Genomic DNA, 18,902 nt, shown 5'->3' with positions numbered 1-18,902 from the left:
TATTTTAAGAAACTGTTTATGTTAGCAGGTGAAACCTTCTTTAGTCAATTCCAGGGTACTTTATCCATTGCAGTGGCTTCCTATGGATAGGTCCTAATGCAAGGGATACATGATGCTGAAGATGCTCAAGGATGCTGTGGATGTGACGCAGGATACAGTAGGCACAGCCACTTGTCCTTTGCTAGCAACCAGGTTCAGCAGGTGAAGTCCATGCTGGTGCAGCCTCTCTTTCCCGGTTCCATGTGTAACAAGGCAGTTTTCGGTCCTTCATCCAGTCCAGTTGACAGCAACAGTGCAAGCCTTCCACCCACATAAACAGGCAGATACATCCCTTGGCAGCAGCAGTGTAAGCTCTCTCCTCACACACAGGGCAGGGGGAGCACTGGAAACAGCAGTACAAGCTCACCCTCACATTCTTAGAACAGGAACATCCTGGGCAGCAGCAGTGCAAGCGCCCCACCACCCCCATATGAAACAGGTACAGCGTAGACAGCTGCTGTGCAAGCCCACCCTCATGCAAGAAAGTCTGCACATGAGTTGCAAAAGTGCAAGCTCTTGCTGCATACACCCCCACAGAACGGGTGGAGCACACACAGCCAGCAGCATTGCAACTGCTGCCACCCCCTCTCTTTCACACAGGCACGCAACAAACACAAAAGTGCGCACTCACTATTCTAACCCCATGCACACTTTGATAGTAGGGTAGGTTATAAAGCAGACCGAGGCAAATATAACTGCACTGTTAGTTTTTTCATACATTCGCTCAAAAGTACCTAAACACACTACGGGCACTGGTCCTCCTAATGCACTGGTCCTCTCAAAGATAGCATTTGTCTTGCTCCGTCAGGGTTTACCCACTCTATGAGGGTCGATTTGTTCCTCAGAGCGCTCTCTTTCTCTTTCTCTCTTTTTCTCTCTTTTTCTCTTTCTCTCTCTTTTTATCTTTTTCTCTCTCTTTCTCTTTTTCTCTCTCTTTTTCTTTCTCTTTCTTTCTCTCTTTCTCTCTCTCTCTTTCTCTCTTTTTTTCTCTTGTTATCTCTTTTTTTTCTCTTTCTTTTTCTCTCTCTCTCTCTTTCTCTCTCTCGATCTCTCTTTTTCTCTTTCTCTCTTTCTCTCTCTCTTTCTCTCCATGCCCATCCTGGTAGAGAAAGAGCAGTAGCTGTCCATGCTCCCTTCGGCATACTTAAAGAGCAGGTACATCACAGACCGCAGAAGATTCCTGGTGCAATTTGCATACTGTTTCATTCAGGTCAAAAAGACTGCATTGACGCCAAAGACACCGCGCTTAACTTAATAAGCCTGTCTCCGGAAACATCGTCGGAGGTGTCAGATGAAGCTTTTGTGGAAGATATGGTATTATTGCGAAAGTGCCGCAACGTGCTGTTCTTAATCGCTTCAGTGTTTGGCAGTGGAATTTAATTAGCCTGTACTTCCAGTTTGCTGCCTTCTGATTTGATGCTGGCTTCTTGCGCTTAAGGGGCTGCTCGTGACATGCAAGGAGTTTAATTAGACAAAGCGATGGTAAGCGGAGGGGTGACGTGCCTCCCCAGGCGGGCAGGTTGGCGCGTGTTACCTTTCCTTGGCGGTGAGGGCCGCAATCCAGAATGGCTGTAGGTGTTTTTAGGTCTCGCCTGAGACAGCACATGCTGTCTCTTCGAGACATTTAGAAAGTGTCTTTTAAAAGTGCCACCAGAGGCTTTTGCTGGACTACAGCTTGCGTTCACGAGCTCGTGCTCGTGCACAGCTGACATCTGTGTTTTTATTGCTCTGCTTGCACTCCCCCCCCCCCTTTTCCCCCTCCCTCCTGGTCAGCTTCATTTGTGTCTTCTAGCTGTGAATCATGCTCCTCTGCTCGCACTCCCCCCCCTTCTACCCCTCCTATTCATCAGTTTCATTTGTGTCTTCTATCACTGTTAATGCTCCTGCTTCCACCAGGCACACACACCATCAGCCTTCAGTGCACACTCCCACCAGGCACACACACAACGAGCCGTCAGTGCACGCTTCCACCAGGCACACACACCATCAGCCATCAGTGCACGCTTCCACCAGGCACACACACAACCAGCCATCAGTGCACGCTTCCACCAGGCACACACACCACCAGCCGTCAGTGCACGCTTCCACCAGGCACACACACCACCAGCTGTCAGTGCACACTTTCACCAGGCACACACATACCACCAGCCATCGGTGCCCGCTTTCACCGGGCACACACACCACCAGACGTCAGTGCACACTTTCACCAGGCACACACACCACCAGCCGTCAGTGCATGCTTTCACCAGGCGCACATACGACCAGCCGTCAGTGCACGCTTCCATCAGACACACACACCACCAGCTGTCAGTGCACTCTTCCACCAGGCACACATACCACCAGCCGTCAGTGCACTCTTCCACCAGGCACACACACCACCAGCCGTCAGTGCACACTTCCACCAGGCACACACACCACCAGCTGTCAGTGCACACTTCCACCAGGCACACACACCACCAGCCATCAGTGCACACTTCCACCAGGCACACACACCACCAGCCGCCAGTGCACGCTTCCACCAGGCACACACACCACCAGCCACCAGTGCACGCTTCCACCAGGCACACACACCACCAGCTGTCAGAGCACACTTTCACCAGGCACACACACTACCAGCCGTCACACACTACCAGCCGTCGGTGCACACTTCCACCAGGTACACACCACCAGCCGTCAGTGCACGCTTTCACCAGACACACACACACCACCAGCAGTCGGTGCGCGCGTTCACCGGGCACACGCACCAGCAGCCGTCAGTGCACGCTTTCACCAGGCACACATACCAGCAGCCGTCAGTGCACGCTTCCACCAGGCACACACACCACCAGCCGTCAATGCCCGCTTCCACCAGGCACACACACCACCAGTCGAAAGTGCATGCTTCCACCAGGCACACACACCACCAGCCACCAGTGCACGCTTCCACCAGGCACACACACCACCAGCCGGTAGTGCACACTTCCACCAGGCACACACACCACCAGCCACCCGTGCAGACTTCCACCAGGCACACACCCCACCAGCCATCAGTGCACGCTTCCACCAGGCACACACACCACCAGCCGTCAGTGCACGCTTTCACCGGACACACACCACCAGCCGTCAGTACACGCTTACAGCAGGCACACATCACCAGCCGTCAGTGCACGCTTCCACCAGGCACACACACCACCAGCCGTCAGTGCACGCTTTCACCGGGCACACACACCACCAGCCATCAGTGCACGCTTTCAGCAGGCACACATCACCAGCCGCCAGTGCACGCTTTCACCAGGCACACACACCACCAGCTGTCAGTGCATGCTTCCACCAGGCACACACACCACCAGCCATCAGTGCACGCTTCCATCAGGCACACACACCACCAGCCGTCAGTGCACGCTTTCACCGGACACACACCACCAGCCGTCAGTGCACATTTTCGCCGGGCACACACACCACCAGCCGTCAGTGCACGCTTTCACCAGACACACACACCACCCGCCGTCAGTGCAGCAGGCAGGCTCTTCTCAGAGTTTCTTGTTAAATATGTGATTGGTGCCTGGGAGGGAGTGGGTCGAGTTTCCTTAAACCATGTAGAAGTATGCAGGTGCAGTGCATGAACTCCTGTGTGAGTGAGTCATGCTGCCTGGGGCTCACTCACTCCACGCTTGTAAATTGCGTTTGCACCAGGCTTTTTCTCATTTGCAAAGTTCGGCGCACAGCTAGGCAGCCCCCACTCCCGGGAATGACTGCTTCCTACAACCAGAATGGAAACAAAATTCAGAGCAATGAAAACAAGTTCATTTGATGCAAAGAACTGTTAAAAAAAACCATGTCCAGCTATTGTAGATCTGGCAACTTAAACAAAACAGCAACAAAAAACAAACAAGCATTGGCATAGCCAATGGGTCTCGCTTTTTGGACCCTATAAGTATTTGGTTTAGCAGCAGAATATCCTTGGTGCAACAACACCAACTATAACACTTATAAGGTCCCAAATGCGAGACCTATTGGCTATGCCAATGCTTGTTTACATTTGCTACAGGCTAAAAGTGCTGGATTGGGAGCACAGCGGGCTGGGTTCTACCAGTGCTTTGAATGGGCGGGCACTGGCCAGTACTGAGTACCGTCACTTATTTAATTTGAAATACAGAGTACCTGCACTTCTCGGCAGTGTTGCAAAACATTTACTGTCAAAGTACCAGCACATCTCAGGAGCAAACAAGTACTCTGGAAAGCGAGTCCTAGCACTTTTATATTTCCATTTAAAGCACTGGGTTTTGCACAAAAACAGAAGACGTTCCTAGATGCGTACCCCCAATTTGAACAGCAGGGATAGAGGGTGTCAGGGCACTGTACACATTCAAAACTTGGCCTCACCGCTGAGGTTGCTAACACGAAGCATTCAAGTTTCCTACTGGTTCATGAACTTAATTGGCTTCCAGTTATGCAGAGGGTCCAGTTTAAAATCAGATTTTATTGGATATGTTCTGGTATTTATTTTGCTACTAATCCTTCGGGAGCTCCTAGGTGTTGTAAATAAAGAGTTGGAGGTTGCAGATTTACTTTCTTTGATACTAGACTCTAACTCTGTGCCAGATTCTTTACTTTTGTGTTGTGATCTGATGACAAGACAGCACCATATTTGGCTCTTAAGTCACAGGGCCCGTCTCACCATAGTTTCACTGAGGTATAGTTTAACATCAGCCACTGATGAGCCTTAATCAGTGTCGTAGGAAGGAGGGTGCGGTGGGTGCGGACCGCCCCGGGTGTCATCACTGAGGGGGGTGACAAAATGGCAACAATATGTATTCCAAACACATATTTTTGCCATTTTGTCAAGCCGAGGTTGACAAGTGTCATCAGTGCGGGGGTGTCTAAATGGAAAAAATATGTGTTTAAGACACATATTTTTGCCATTTTGTCAAGCCGGGGGGGGGGGGGGGGGGGGGGCGGTGGCACGAAATTTTCCGCACCGGGTACCACCTGACCTTGCTACGCCACTGCCCTTAATAAAGGGGACCCCGGACCTGGTTTGCTTGCTTTCCAGTTCAGGGAGGACCCGGCCTGGCAGTGTGGGCTGGATTGTTCCTATAGACCAGGCTCTAGGCTGTTATGCGTATGGCTGAGTCCAAATTAAGGGGGTATGGTGGGCAAGGTAAAAATGGACTGGGATGCGGCCGAGGTATTTAAACTTTTTGTTTTAGTAAATCAAGATGATCTTTTAACTATTGTTGGATGGGGAAGGGTTTCTACTGCTTTCTTCCAAACTGTATGTTTGTCATTTTGTTTTCCCTCAAAGGGTTTTCAAATACTTGGGTTATTAGAAATAAGCTTCTGGTATTACTTCAACACCCGTGGAGGGCTCCTCTTTGAAGCCAGATGCATTTGTCTCCCTAAAGAAGCTCCCAGGGAAGGGAATAGTCTCCATCACCCCCTCCCCACTACAGCTCCCTCATTGGCTGAGGGAAGACAGGTAAAGGGATCCAAATCCAACATTTTCGGATCCATGGTGGTGAGAGTTGCTACTATGGACATCATCTCTTTGAGGATAGTCCCCATGGGCGTGCCCACAGGAGCGTCCATCAATTGTGTGTCTTTTGCTTTCTTGCCCTAAGTGAGCCAGGTATGCCCAGACGTGGGTCCTGGGCCCACTGTGCCACTGGATTCAAGCTGTCCTGGCTGAAGAGGGGTGAAACCCCGAAACCGGTCCTAGGATGCTTATTGCCGGTCCAGGAGGACCTAGCTTGGCAGTTCGGGATGGACTGTTCCCATGATGCACAAGGTCAAGACTGATTTGCATATGGCCAGGTCTAAACTGGAGTGGCATGGTGAGCAAAAGAATGATGGATTTAATCCAGATCTCTTGACTGGGGGTGAATGTTGCGATTTGTTCTGCATTTCGTCCATCAATTGTGTGTTTTTTGCTTTCTCGCGTTAAGGTTGCTCTTGCTGTCTGTTGGGTACTGCTCACAGTCTCTGAGAACAGAAGTGTGTGAGCTGGCTGTTAGCTGGTCGTAGTGTTTGGGTCAAGAAGTTTAGGCATCAGAACCCTAGTCCCAGTGAAGGTCCTGGCACTCTGAGGGCTCACAGGGGGATTAGGAGAACAGAGCCAGCAGAGATAGGAATAAATGGGTTGTTGGTTCAGGCATCATTTGAGGTAGATCCCCTGGACTTTACGGGATAAGGCCGGCCCCTTTTACAGAATATAGAAACAACTGGTTCAGTTGAAACAAAGATAACACTGAATAATACAGTTGATTAGCAACTATATCAATAAGGCATTGAGCTCTGGAAAGAAAAGGACTTGAAAAGAAAAATTCAACAAAACAATAAATGAAAGAAAGACATCACACATGGTTCTATCTACAATTTGTTTGTAATATTCAAAGCAATTTTTGCTTGTAATAATTCACATTTTTTACTGACTGGGGTTGCTACATAGGTGCGAAGTGGAAAGTGCTTGTGCAATGCATCAAGTGAGAGCAATATAACTAAACATATACAACAAATCAAATGGATTTGGCATCACAAAGGCTATTCCACAGAGTATCAACACCACTGTCATTAGTACATATAAAATAATCTGTTTTTTGAGTCTCATGACAGTAAAGGCAGATGTTTATCTCTTTTTAGCTGTCTCCAGGACGGTTTTTCCATTAACTTGCGGAGACCTATGTTAACCACATCGCTGCTTGCTACTTTCCCCTCTGTGCTGGACAGCAACGAAAACGGGTGTGGTCATGACAAGCTCAGCTCGTCATGAGCATGGAAGGGGTTAAAAGGTGTTTTTTTTCTACCAGGCTCATGGGTTAGAGAGTTACTGGGGCATGGTTGAACGAAAGAACTACTATGTCTGAGTAAGCTGCTATCCTAGTCAAAACAATGAAGCAGAGTGAGCCTCCTTTCACCATATTCTCACTGTTTAACCTAGAAATGTCATTTTCTACTAATCATGAAAGTGGAAGTGGTCTTGGAGGAATTTCTAGATGGTCAGGAGGATACTTCTCACATAAAAAGCAAGGGTTTTTGGATCTAAGGAAAGCATTGGGCTTGCATAGAGGGATGAGGACAGAATGGTAACACGAGACAAGGGGATTCGCTCTTGTCCTGTCCTCACAGCTACCTACCAAGTTCTCCCCCCCACCTGCCTGCTACTTGTCTGCCTTGGGGAGCTTGAGAGGAATTTGGGCGAGAACTCTGGCTCAAAATGTTGACCTACTTTGGCCTAGGAGGAGAAGGAGAAATCTGGACCTTTTAAAGATGCTGTGGAGTTTGCTGAGGGTACATAGGGTCCATTTGTTCAGCAGCACTCTGTATTCTTTCCTTTAGAAATAGATTTCTACCTCTCATGCCTCCAATTCCAGTCTCTGCCCTTTCGGCTTCATGTTGGTCATTCAAAACCATCTCCTCCTGGTGCATGTCGCCGCACGGATCATTGGGCCTTCCCTGAACATTCATCAATTTTTGTGTGCACAAATCATCCTTCTGCCCTTATGGCCAGGATATTGCTGTGTAGCTGACTATATGTTTTAGTCCTTATTCTAGTCATAATTTGCACATCTCTCTCTCACATACCCTCACAAATCACACCACCAGATGCTTCCTCTATAACCGCATCAGAGTAGTCGTCTCACACAACATGAAAACACTTCCCACCAGAGCTCAAATCAACCCCCTTCCAACCACACACCCTACATGCAGCCTCGGATTGGTAACGCGGGCATTCGGGAAATGCCTGAGGGGCCGGTGTCCGAGTGCTGCTGTGGGCCTTTTTTTTTTTAGTAGTGTGGGGGGGCATTTGGGCGCTGTCTCACTTGTTCGAACAGCCAGGGGCCCAGTAGGTGTGTGAGTGGCATTTTTAGAGGCAGATGGGCGCCCATTACCTCCGTTTAGCAAGAGGTGTCACTCCCTTTGTCTGGCTGGCCGGCCCATTAATGTGTGCACATACTGAGTGGTGGCAGGGGGCCTGAGTAGAAGTGGCCTCGCTTGTTTCGCCACTGTAAACTGACGCGTGCAAATTTTTTACCCCCCTCCTAAAGTTTTTTTTATAAGATCACGCATAAGCAGTGATTTGCGGAGTGATTATGCAAATGTGGGGTGATTTTTTTTTGGGGCATGCCCGGGCCGATTTTCAATCCCAATCCAACCCTGCCTACATGGTGTAGCTTGTTATCTGTGTGGGCGAGGGTTTCAGTGCCCCCAGCGCTATACAAATGCTGCCATACAACACATCATCATCTTGCCACACCAGTCACGGCCGGCGTAGGTATGTGCGGTGGAGCGGGGCGGGGCGGGGTGGGGAGTCGACGGATGACGGAAAGGTTTTATTTATTTATTTCATTGTACCTATTCCGTCGTCTTTCGGCTTCCCACACTGTCCCACCCCGCCCAACCCCACCACCCCATCGCGCTCACCTGTGCCTGCTGCCGCTGAGCCACATTGATTTATCAGAGAAACCAGCCAGTTGGGAAAGGTCTAGTGTCAGTGGATAGCTGGCGTTGTGAATGGAAACAGCTCCGCGTCATTTGTATTCCTGTCTGAATGGCCCCTGGCCTCACTCTGGTACAGCCCAGCGCCCTGCTGTCTGCCTCTGCTCTTTACTTATAGGTTCTTGACAGCCAAGAAGGATATCACACTGTTTTCCACGGATCTGTCGTTTGTCTCACCAAGGACTCCCCCCCCCCCCCCCCCCAGGTACAGTGGTGATTGTTAGACTCTGTACTGCAGTGCCACACAGGCTAGAAAATGTTGTGCTCTTGGCGGCATACATTACCACAGTTTTCAAAGAAAACGTTATGTATATATATATATATATATATGGAGGGCTTTTAAACATTAATTGAATTGTGCACTGAAGTTAAACACAACCTACAGGAGGGTAAAAATCGGCATGAAAAAGACCACAAGTCCCAGCATGCCTTAAAAAATTGGCACACCGGAGGCATATACATTTGAAAGTATGCATGCATGCTGGGAATGAATTATGCTGTTGACTCAGTGTTTGCCTATGAAAAAGGAGTAAGGAACTTCGAAACGCGTTGGCAAGAGAAATAACCGGGAGGGAATGCCAGTGTCAGGAGAATAAATTATTTGGTAAAGCACTTTCTGCGGAGTGCGTCCTTGCTGCAGGGCAACACATGGAAATATATATATATATATATATATATATATATATATATATATATATATATATATATATATATATATATATATATATATATATATATATATATATATATATATATATATATATATATATATATATATATAATTATATATATATATATATAAAATTATAATTATATATATATATAAAATTATAATTGTGTGTGTATATATATATCCAAGTGGTGTGGCCCAAGTGAGGGCTACAGTCTCGTGAACAAGCGGCGTGGGCCGCCAAACGCGTCGAGCAGTGTTGCTGGATCAAGCTGTTATAAGAATAAAATAACAGAAAGCACGGTTGGAGTATTGGTCGTGATTTGGTGTGAGAAGCTGGGAATGCGCGGGAATTTTTGCTTGCGCAAAAAAACAGAACTCCGTGTATATATATATATATATATATATATATCCCTTCAAAATCCAGTCACGTCCACCACACAGGGCTGGTGTGGTGTCACGGGTGCGGGCCCTTGTGTAAATGAACAAGGGCGCACCACACAAGTATTTAGGAAGTGCAGAACCACACACAGTGTCCGCAATCAATAAAGTTTTATTTGGCAACAGGTTTCAACTTGCTCACGGCTACTGGTTTTACCTACTTGAAGGTTATTTTGGCCCAATTATTGTATTTACATGATTGAATATGACATTGTGCTCCATAGCTCCCTTTTCTCTGGCCTACCTTTTATTATGACAAATTGTGTTCTTTCATTATTTATTGTTTTTTAATTTTATTTTTGTATTTCTCACCTTTATTGACTGCTCAGCTTAAGTAGGAGATCACACCATGGGGGCGATTCTGATCTCACTGGGAGAAGGCTCCGTCTGACTCGGATCCGGAGGGCTTTCTGACTGACTCGTGCTCAGAGGTACCGAGCGCTGACAGACACAGGTCACTTGGAGCCCCATGGAATAATAATCCACATTTGTATAGCGCACAATCACCCGTTAGGGTCTCTAGGCGCTGGGGGCCGTTGGGAAGATTAAGCAAGCTATTGCCCAGAGTCGCATGGTGCTGGGCTAACCTGCCGCCGGAGCCGGGGATCGAACCCTAATCCCCAGATTCCAGCGTCAGTCGCCCTGGCCGCGGCGCCACATTGCTACTTTAGTCAATGGGAGCCTGCTGTACGACACGTACATAGGCTCCCATTTACGAAAAAGGTACGTTGCGCACAAGGTCGCCCCCTGTAGTGGGTACATGTCTGCACCGTACATACATGTGTAGAGGGGACCCTTGGGTCCCCCGCTGCTATCGACTCGTACGACTACGGGTGAAGGGGGTCTGGCGCGAACCCCTGAAGTCCACTTTCCGGAGCGTTTATGTGTCGGAGGCTCTGACTCGATCCGGCTGTCCGAATCGTGCATTGTACGGGCTCGGTCGGAAATCGCCTCCATTGCACGGCACAGTTTGCTTACGGACGAGATGTATGGAGCGGTTAGGACCCTGAACAGATTCGGTCCGCGATTTCGCGTTTCTCGCATCGTACTTGCTCGCCCGTACAGATGTACAAGTCAGAAAACACGCGTACGGCTCGTTCTTTTTCCGTCCGGATCTCGTTCGGAACCCTTCCGAGCGAGATCGGAATCATCCCCTTTGTATTTTGCCTTTCTGCATTGAATAGAAGACTGGCATATATAGGTTTATTTACAATGTGCCTCATTGACTGCATGCTAGACACTAAGATGCCATTTGGCCACTTGGCCGACATTTGTTTCTGTTTAGGGCTTGGAATTCTTGTGTTAGTCATGGAATGGTCACTTGACCGCTATTGCACCAGGCCGTGACATATCCAAGGATATCAGCCATTTGGCATTTAGTAGGAACATGATTTGATCACTGGATTATGACCATAGATTATGTCACATTTCTGGGTAGTGCAATTTGCTGTTTCCCACAAGCAATTTGAGAATTGTAGCATGAAAACTATCTACTCGAATCATCAGTTGACATGGCAAGCCACTGTTATGAATTTTTCATCAGTCATTGACTGTGTTATCATGTTGTATTTTTCATTTGCATCAATGTTTATTAACTGTGTTTATTAACTACCTTTAACATTGTAATTCCAGTCTGTTTTCCATGTGCATAAGACGGCATGGTGGTAGTATTGTTTCACTGTTTATGGCCCTAGAGGTTATTTCTAAGGTTGGTGGAGCACTTCTGGTAACTGGCTATGACAAAGACATTTCAACCTTTTCAGGTTGAAACGCTTTGCCAAATAAAACGTTATTGATTGAGGACACTGTGTGTGGTTCTGCGCTTCCAAATACTTGTGTGGCGTGCTATATATATATATATATATATATATATATTTCCAGAATCAGTGCTCCTTCTGTTTCCCCTCGCCCTTGGCAGAGGATCGCTATAGCTGGCGTAGCGTGCCGGACTCCGTATCTGTAACATTTTTTGGATAAAGCGATCACTCAGAGTCTGTTCAGCTGTCAGATGCTGGTTTATTCAGTAATGCGTAATTTGTTTCACTTGTCAAGCAAGAGGGGGTTACAAGCAGAGGCTGCGCAAGTGGGGTTGCCCTTGGTACCAAGCCCCAGTAGCCCAGTATTGGCTCAGGATGCTGTTCTGAGGTTGCTCCAGTGGGGTTGTACACAATGTCAAGCACCTCAGGCCCAGTGTTAGCCCAAGGTACTGCGTCTGCTGTGACGGGATCGGCAGCAAGTGGGGGCATTGTGCTAAGTGGCAAGAGCTGCATGGTGGTTGGGGTTACACCGGCTGTGGAACCCAGCCAGCCAGATCTAGTGGCTAATTTGGCCAGTGTCTTGCCTTGGCTCTGTAAGTTTGAGATGTTGTCTTCCCCCTCTCTGAGGAGGAGCTCTTGCCAGTGTTGGGAATGGTGAGGATTTAGAGAAGGCCAGGCAGTTGGTGACTACATTGAGCGTTTGGTTTCACAAGTGCAGGCAATTTTAGGAGCTCTCCGTTGCTCTAGTGGCCCCAGCGGTGAGTCAGGTGGGACCTCCCATGGTGTGGTGTCTCCCGGTACGCCATGCACCCCAGCAGGGATTTCAGTTGGGCTTCCTGGGGCCACTTATGTGGCAGGGAGTGCTGGGATTCCCAAAGGAACGACCCAAGGTCCTTCAGCTACTACCAAGACACTACTGGATGGCATGCCGGGGGGGGGGGGGCTCAGCAGCAGCGGAGACAGCTCCACTGGTCAAAGATTCCCCGAATGCATGTACTGTGATGCCTTTACTGAGTATTAACCTTGGTGAAGTACAGTCCGGACATGACCAACCAGTCAGGCATGTGTCGGTGGAGGTGAAAGAAAATATTTGGAAAGGGGCTTCTTTGGACATTCTCAACCTCCTTATTGGTAAGCCAGATAGGGAGGAGATGAAGCGTTGCAAAGAGTGTTCTCATTCAAGGGATTGTGGCCACTGGCCCTACAAGAGGCGGGTTGAGGAAATGCTGGTGAATTGGGTGAAGGGTTCTTGATTTACCAGGCCATTTTGGCCAAGCATTTTTGTAATTTAGGCACCCAGTTGGCTTGTTATCGGAACAGTATAGCATGAGTACACAATGAGAATGGTGGCACAGCCTTTAAGGAGTATGACAAAGAGTTCAGGAGGGCCCTACCCCCAGTTAGCCCTTTCGGGCAGGCTCAGGGTTCTCTGGCAGCTCTGGAGGGGTGGAGAGAAGGGTTCCTGTTGGGACTTCAACAAGCTTTCTTGCTCAAGGCCCCCGGGGACTTGTAAATTTAAACATGCTTGCTCTTCCTGCAGCTTGTTATCCCAGGAAGTCCAAAGAAAAAATGGGGCAAGAAACAAGACTGATCATCCGCTTAGTCAAAGCTGCCTCGCTGTTTTACTGGATGGCAATGGTCCCATGGTTTAATGAGTACAACTATCCTTCAGCAGCTCAGGCCGTTTGAAGTTTTAGGGAGGGTTTCTGGATACCAGCCAAAGGGTGCACAGATGTGTCCTATTGTAGAAACCAGCAACCCCCGGGGTCCAATCCTGGGGTTGCACGGGCAAAGATTATCAAGGAAGTGGGCTTAGGGAGGGTAGCCTGTCCGTTTGATTCAGTACTTCTTGAGGGTTTCGTTTGCTCTCCCCTGGAGTGGTCCCTAAGAAGGACCACAGGGAATTCAGATTGATTCACAACTTATCTGCTCCCACGGGTCAGTCATTGAATGAGGCGATTGACGGCTTCCAATGCTCTGTCAAGTATGCCTCCTTGGACCAGGCTATTTTGATTCTCCAAGAGTTGGGGTCGGGTACCCTTCTTGCTAAGTCAGATAAAGTCAGCCATCCACCTGCTTCACATACACCAGCAGGATTTCCACCTGCTGGGTTTCCAGTTTGAGGCATCATATTACTTCAACAAGTGTATGCTTCTGGATAGCTCGGTCTCCTGCTCCTATTCTGAGAAGTTCAGCTCGTTCCTCAAATAGATTTTCAGGAGGAGAATGGGCCACCACCAGTGGGTGTTGCACTATTTAGATAATTTTCTTTTCTTGGGTCCACCAGGTTTGCAGGAATGCAGCAATGCATGGCAGTCCTTCTGTTCATTGATGTGGGAGTTTGGGGTACCGCTGGCACAAGGGAAGACTAGTGGCCCTGCAACTGTCATTAAATTCCTTGGAATTGAGGTGGATTCCAGGGCGAGTGTGACGCGGCTCCGCCTTCTCCCTGGCCTTGCATGACTGTTTAGGAGCAAAAAAGGTTGCATTGCATCAGTTTCAAAGGGTGGTTGGACAGCTGAATTTTGCCCTGAGGGTTAGCCGCATGGGCCGCTAGTTCTTGCGATCCATTGCTCAGGCAATGTCGGGCTTGAGGGAGAAGCACCACCACACCAGGTTGTCGAGTGAGGTATGGCAGGACATGCACATTTGCGAGGCATATCGGTGGGACTGCAGTGGCACGGTGTTGTGACCTGGCAGATCTAGTGAGGAACTTGGTCTCTTCATGAATGCTGCGAGCAGGGAGGGTTTTGATGGTATTCAGGGCCCGGCCTGGTGCGCCCAACACTTGCCCCCTGCCTGTGTGGAGTCTGGGCTGGTTACCAACATTGGTTTTATTGAGCTCTTTCCCATGCTGGTGGTGCTGTCCATTTGGCCAGACCAGTTCTGCAACCAGTCAGTCATATTTTGGTCAGATAATATGACAGTAGTAGAGTGCATTAATTAACAGGCGGCTAAGTGTATGATGATTCTCAGATTGTTGAAAGACATAGTATCGCAGTGCTTAAAGCTTAATGTGTTAATTAGGGCCAAATATGTCCCAGGTTTCTTGAACAACGCTGCTGATGCTCTTTCTCATTTCAAGATGCAGGTTTTCAGGTCCTACCACCCAGGAGCAGCAGAATTTCCAATGACATTTCCAAACCATCTGAGGTGGCTTACCGGACCTTGTGGCAGTCAGTTTAGCATCCAAGACAAGGAGTGCATATGAGGAGACATTCAATGCATATTTAAGCTCTGTGGGGGCAAGAGGACAGGGCATTAGTTCTCATTATCTTCCATTCTGTAGTTTCTGGGGTCTCTGAGGGGTCTGCAGGGCTGGACTGGCTACCGGGCACTTTAGAATGCTGCCGAACTGGGGGCTGATTTCACTGCTGTGGGGGCTGATTTCGTTCATGGAGACCTGCGTGTGCTTCGAAATAATTAATGCAAAACAAATTTCGTTTAGCACATCAGGTCTCCATGAAAGAAATCACCCCCCAGCTCAGCAGCATTCCAAACTGCCCGGTAGCCAGTCCAGCACTGGGGGTCTGGGTCGGGGTCGCTCGGTTGCCAGCACTAGATGCCACAATGCGGCAATTTCTTTTTTTGCAAAAATGCTTGGCCTCCCAGATGTCACCAGATCATTCCTCATGTAGAGGGCGCTCTGGGAATGTCAGCATTTGGAAGGAACCAGGCCAGACCCTAGGGGCCCCATTGACATCGGTAAGCTGGCATCAACCCTGGGCTCCCTGGGGGATATATGCAAGTCACTGGAGTAGGAGGTCCACTTGTTGAGGGTGGCCTTTACCCTGGCCTTCTATGGGGCCTTCAGGGTGAATTGGTGACCAAGAATAAGGACATTGAAGGGAGCTGGAGCTAGCGCATGTACAATGGCTAGAGTTTTCTCTGGCAATTGCTATCATGTGCTCTAAGACTGACCAGAGGGGCAGGTGCGAGTACGTTCTATTGCATAGGGCCCTGGTGAAATGTCTGCTGTCCTTTGAGCAACCTAGAAGTGTTTACGGCATATAGGCTGCATGTGAGGGGCGGTCCCCACCTGGGCCATGTTGATGGTTGCCTTTGACGACATATCAATTATCCAAGATGCTAGGACTGTCCCTGAGGGCAGCAGGATTCAGACCTGCGTAATTTGGTTCTCACTCGTTTAGAATTGGAGCAGCCAACGCGGCAATGGCAATGTGTCTCTCTGGCCCAGCAGTGCAGAGGATCAGCAGATGGTCCTCTGATTGTTACAAGTGTTATGTGAGGCTGCACATGCTGTAGGGTTGCCGTCTGATCACCGTTTTTTCCCTCCCCTATTTTCTTTCATGTGGATGCAGGTGGAATGACAAAAGATGTGAGGCAGGGGCTGTATTTCTGTGCAAACCCTGTGCACGCGAAGATGGCAGAAATGACAGATGTGTGGGTAATTGGCCATCTTTATGTGTGGTGTGCTACAGCTGTTTAATTGGCAGGTAATTGCAATGATTGAGCCCGCCAGGCGGGCTAGAGCGTGCTCTTTCATGGGCAAGCAGGGCTGCGTTTTGCACATTGGAGGCCCGCAGTGGACGCATGGTTGCTCAAGAGGTGACAGCCCCCTGGGATTCTGGTAGTGCATCTTGGTGACAATGATCTGGTGCACAGTGGCAGGAGGGGGCTCTTTGAGCTGTTCATTACTTAGAGTGGCTGATTGGCAAAGAGGCTCCTCAGGCGGTCATAGCATGGTCTCACATCATCCCGAGGTTGCAATGGCGAGGGGGTGAGTCAACCAGGGCCCTCACTCACTCCGTCAAGCGGATTGATAATACGGTGGATAAGCTGTTAAGGTCACTGAAGCTGCAAGTCATCCCACATGGCTGCATAAAAGGGAAAGGTTTCTTCATGTGTGACAGTGATCACTTGTCCAAAATTGGCAATGAGATCTTTCTTGAGAATTGTCTGGCGCGGTTAATTCATCGACCACGTTGACATGACCGTTTTTTTGGGGTAGAGGCCAATAATAGGTGAATTATGTTGGCTTGTGGTGGGTGAGGTCATGAGTGGTGGGTCAGTACGAGTCCGTAGAAAGCATCTTTTTCCTTGTGATAAGCGGGACAGTGGTCCCACGGGAACCTCCAGAGGATGCTTGCATCTAGTCAGCTAAAGGGTGCAGGCGCATGGGTGTGGGAGTGCTCGCTGCCAATAGGCCCTTCTGGCCAATCTCTGTACACGTGCAACAGGTGCCAAACTGGCACAGGACCTTGGTGGGGGGATAATGAGGGGTGGGTGCGGGTGCCCAAGGTAGATATCCTAGTGGACAGACAGACCCATCATTTTTCGGTAGCTTAGTCGACATTTCCTGTTCAAATCGTATTTAACAAAAATGGAATAAAAAGCTGAATTATTTTATGTTCTTACATGTCAACAGAATGTATTATCAGCCTGGACACAATGAGTTGACAAGATCGGAGACACTGTTCAAAAGAATTGACAATGACACTCAAATGGTCTACATGCTTAAAACCCGAACACAGTTTATGAGAAATACCAGAATCATGAACCCAAATGAATGCAGAACAGGCTATTTTATTCAGAACTGATTCAGGCATATAACGGGGTATACACACACCCGCTATGAAAAAAACAAGGCCATACATACTTCATCACAGGGGCTCAGGTGTTCCAGTTTTAACAAGACTAGAACTGGTTGTATTTAAACAAGTTCTGCGAATGATACCAGAACCAGGCAGCTTGGACAAAACTAGAGCAGCATATATTGATGGGAACTGAAAAGGCTACTGGGTGGTTCTCATAGCTTTGAGTCAGCTAAACTGTACATGGGCATTCCCATACCAGATGTCTCATTTAGTGTGAATACATTTATCCTAGACTTGATCACAATATATACACAATACTAGCGCCGAGACGCCCATGGGCCATTGTTCGCGCTTTAGAAATATTACTAATAATAATAATAATAATAATAGAGCAACTATCACTTAGGTTTATCTTGCTAGGTCAGACTTTCAAAAGCAGAGCTACCCTTCAAGGAAGTTAAAGACTTTACCCACTTGGGTATCCAGCATCAGAAAAAACCTTTGGCTATCTTACATACTTAAGATATTGACTTTCATGCTATCCCTTGGTTTAAAGAGATTTTAGTCTTAGGTCTCTTACAGTTGGTCTATCCCTCAGATTAGACTTTTCTGCATCTGGCCACGTTATGCAGAATTATACCTCTAGTTACAGAGATCATCTAAAGTCTTGTCTTGGAGAGCAGCTCTACAAAGGTCTTACAGGCTGGTGTCTCAAATAGCCGGGCTAGCCTTCAGGATACACAAATAGTGCATGCGTATGCCTATCAGAGCAGACCTGCCCCATATGTTACACAGATCTTACTTCCACAAACCCAGAAAGAGAAGCATTTGTTTTCATCAAACAAATCTTGCACAGCCATGCCTCTGACAGCAGAACTATCACTCGGGATACACAGATCTTACAGGTTCAAGCCATAGAAAGCCACCTGCTTGTTAAACAGACCATACTGACATGCAACTCAGAGAGCAGAGTTGTTCCTAAGGTTATACAGAGAGAGTAGATTTAAGCCTCACACGTGAGATCTATCCCTAAGGTTATACATATCTAGAGAAACAAAGTCTCTCGCTGTGGCCAAAAATAACCAAATAGACTACTTCAAATGTCTCTCACTGAATGTATTTATCTTGAACATTGCTAAATGCGTAGAAAGCCTTCGTGTTTGAAATATGTAGGGTATCAGTCTCACACACATGTGTCCTGTCAGGCCTGTCATGTCAAGATATCTGTCCCTCATGCAAATCTTGTCAGTCTATATGTTTTGATACAGGAGTGTTTGCACCAGTGCTTTAAATGGACAGGTATCCTCTGGTACTGAGTACCCGCACTTCTTTCACTTGACAGTGAGAGTACCTGCACTTTTCAGCATTGTTGCAATACGTTTAATGGGGCAGTACCATCACATCTCACCAGGAAACAAGTACTTTAAATAGTGAGTACCTGTACTTCTATATTTCCATTTAAAGCACTGGTTTGCACCCTCTTACGCCATGCCTCGTACCCCTTCTGAGTCTTTCTGGCCCTAATTGCACACAAGTGCTTGCACGTTTACTTATAGTGGACAGAAGAGAATCTTCAGGGGTGAAACGTTATTGGCGTACATCATTCCCTCAAAACTCCCTATGCAAGTGCACACACCTCGACCATCTGCAACTCGAGTTGGTATTGCAAAAAATTAGTAACTCAGTAATTGCCAACTGTGTTGATAGCCTATGTTTGGAATTCTAAACTGTCATTTGATTGAATTTGACTTGAGGCTCGCCCGCATTTAGTTCAATTGGGAAGGTGCAAAACCGCACTCAAGCCTCAGCGCAAACCGGAAGTTACCGGAAGTAGTGCTGGAGGAGGGGCAGCAGTCTAGTTGTTTCAACATAGGAGACTACAAAAACAGGGCCGCAGTGTGGCCCCACTGTGGCCGCACACAGCGGGCGCACCAAAGGCACGCCCGTCTGCGCCTGTCCACG

This window comes from Lissotriton helveticus, chromosome 1_1, assembly GCF_964261635.1.
Source record: "Lissotriton helveticus chromosome 1_1, aLisHel1.1, whole genome shotgun sequence".
NCBI classification, from domain to species: domain Eukaryota; kingdom Metazoa; phylum Chordata; class Amphibia; order Caudata; family Salamandridae; genus Lissotriton; species Lissotriton helveticus.
This window is presented reverse-complemented; position numbering follows the sequence as displayed.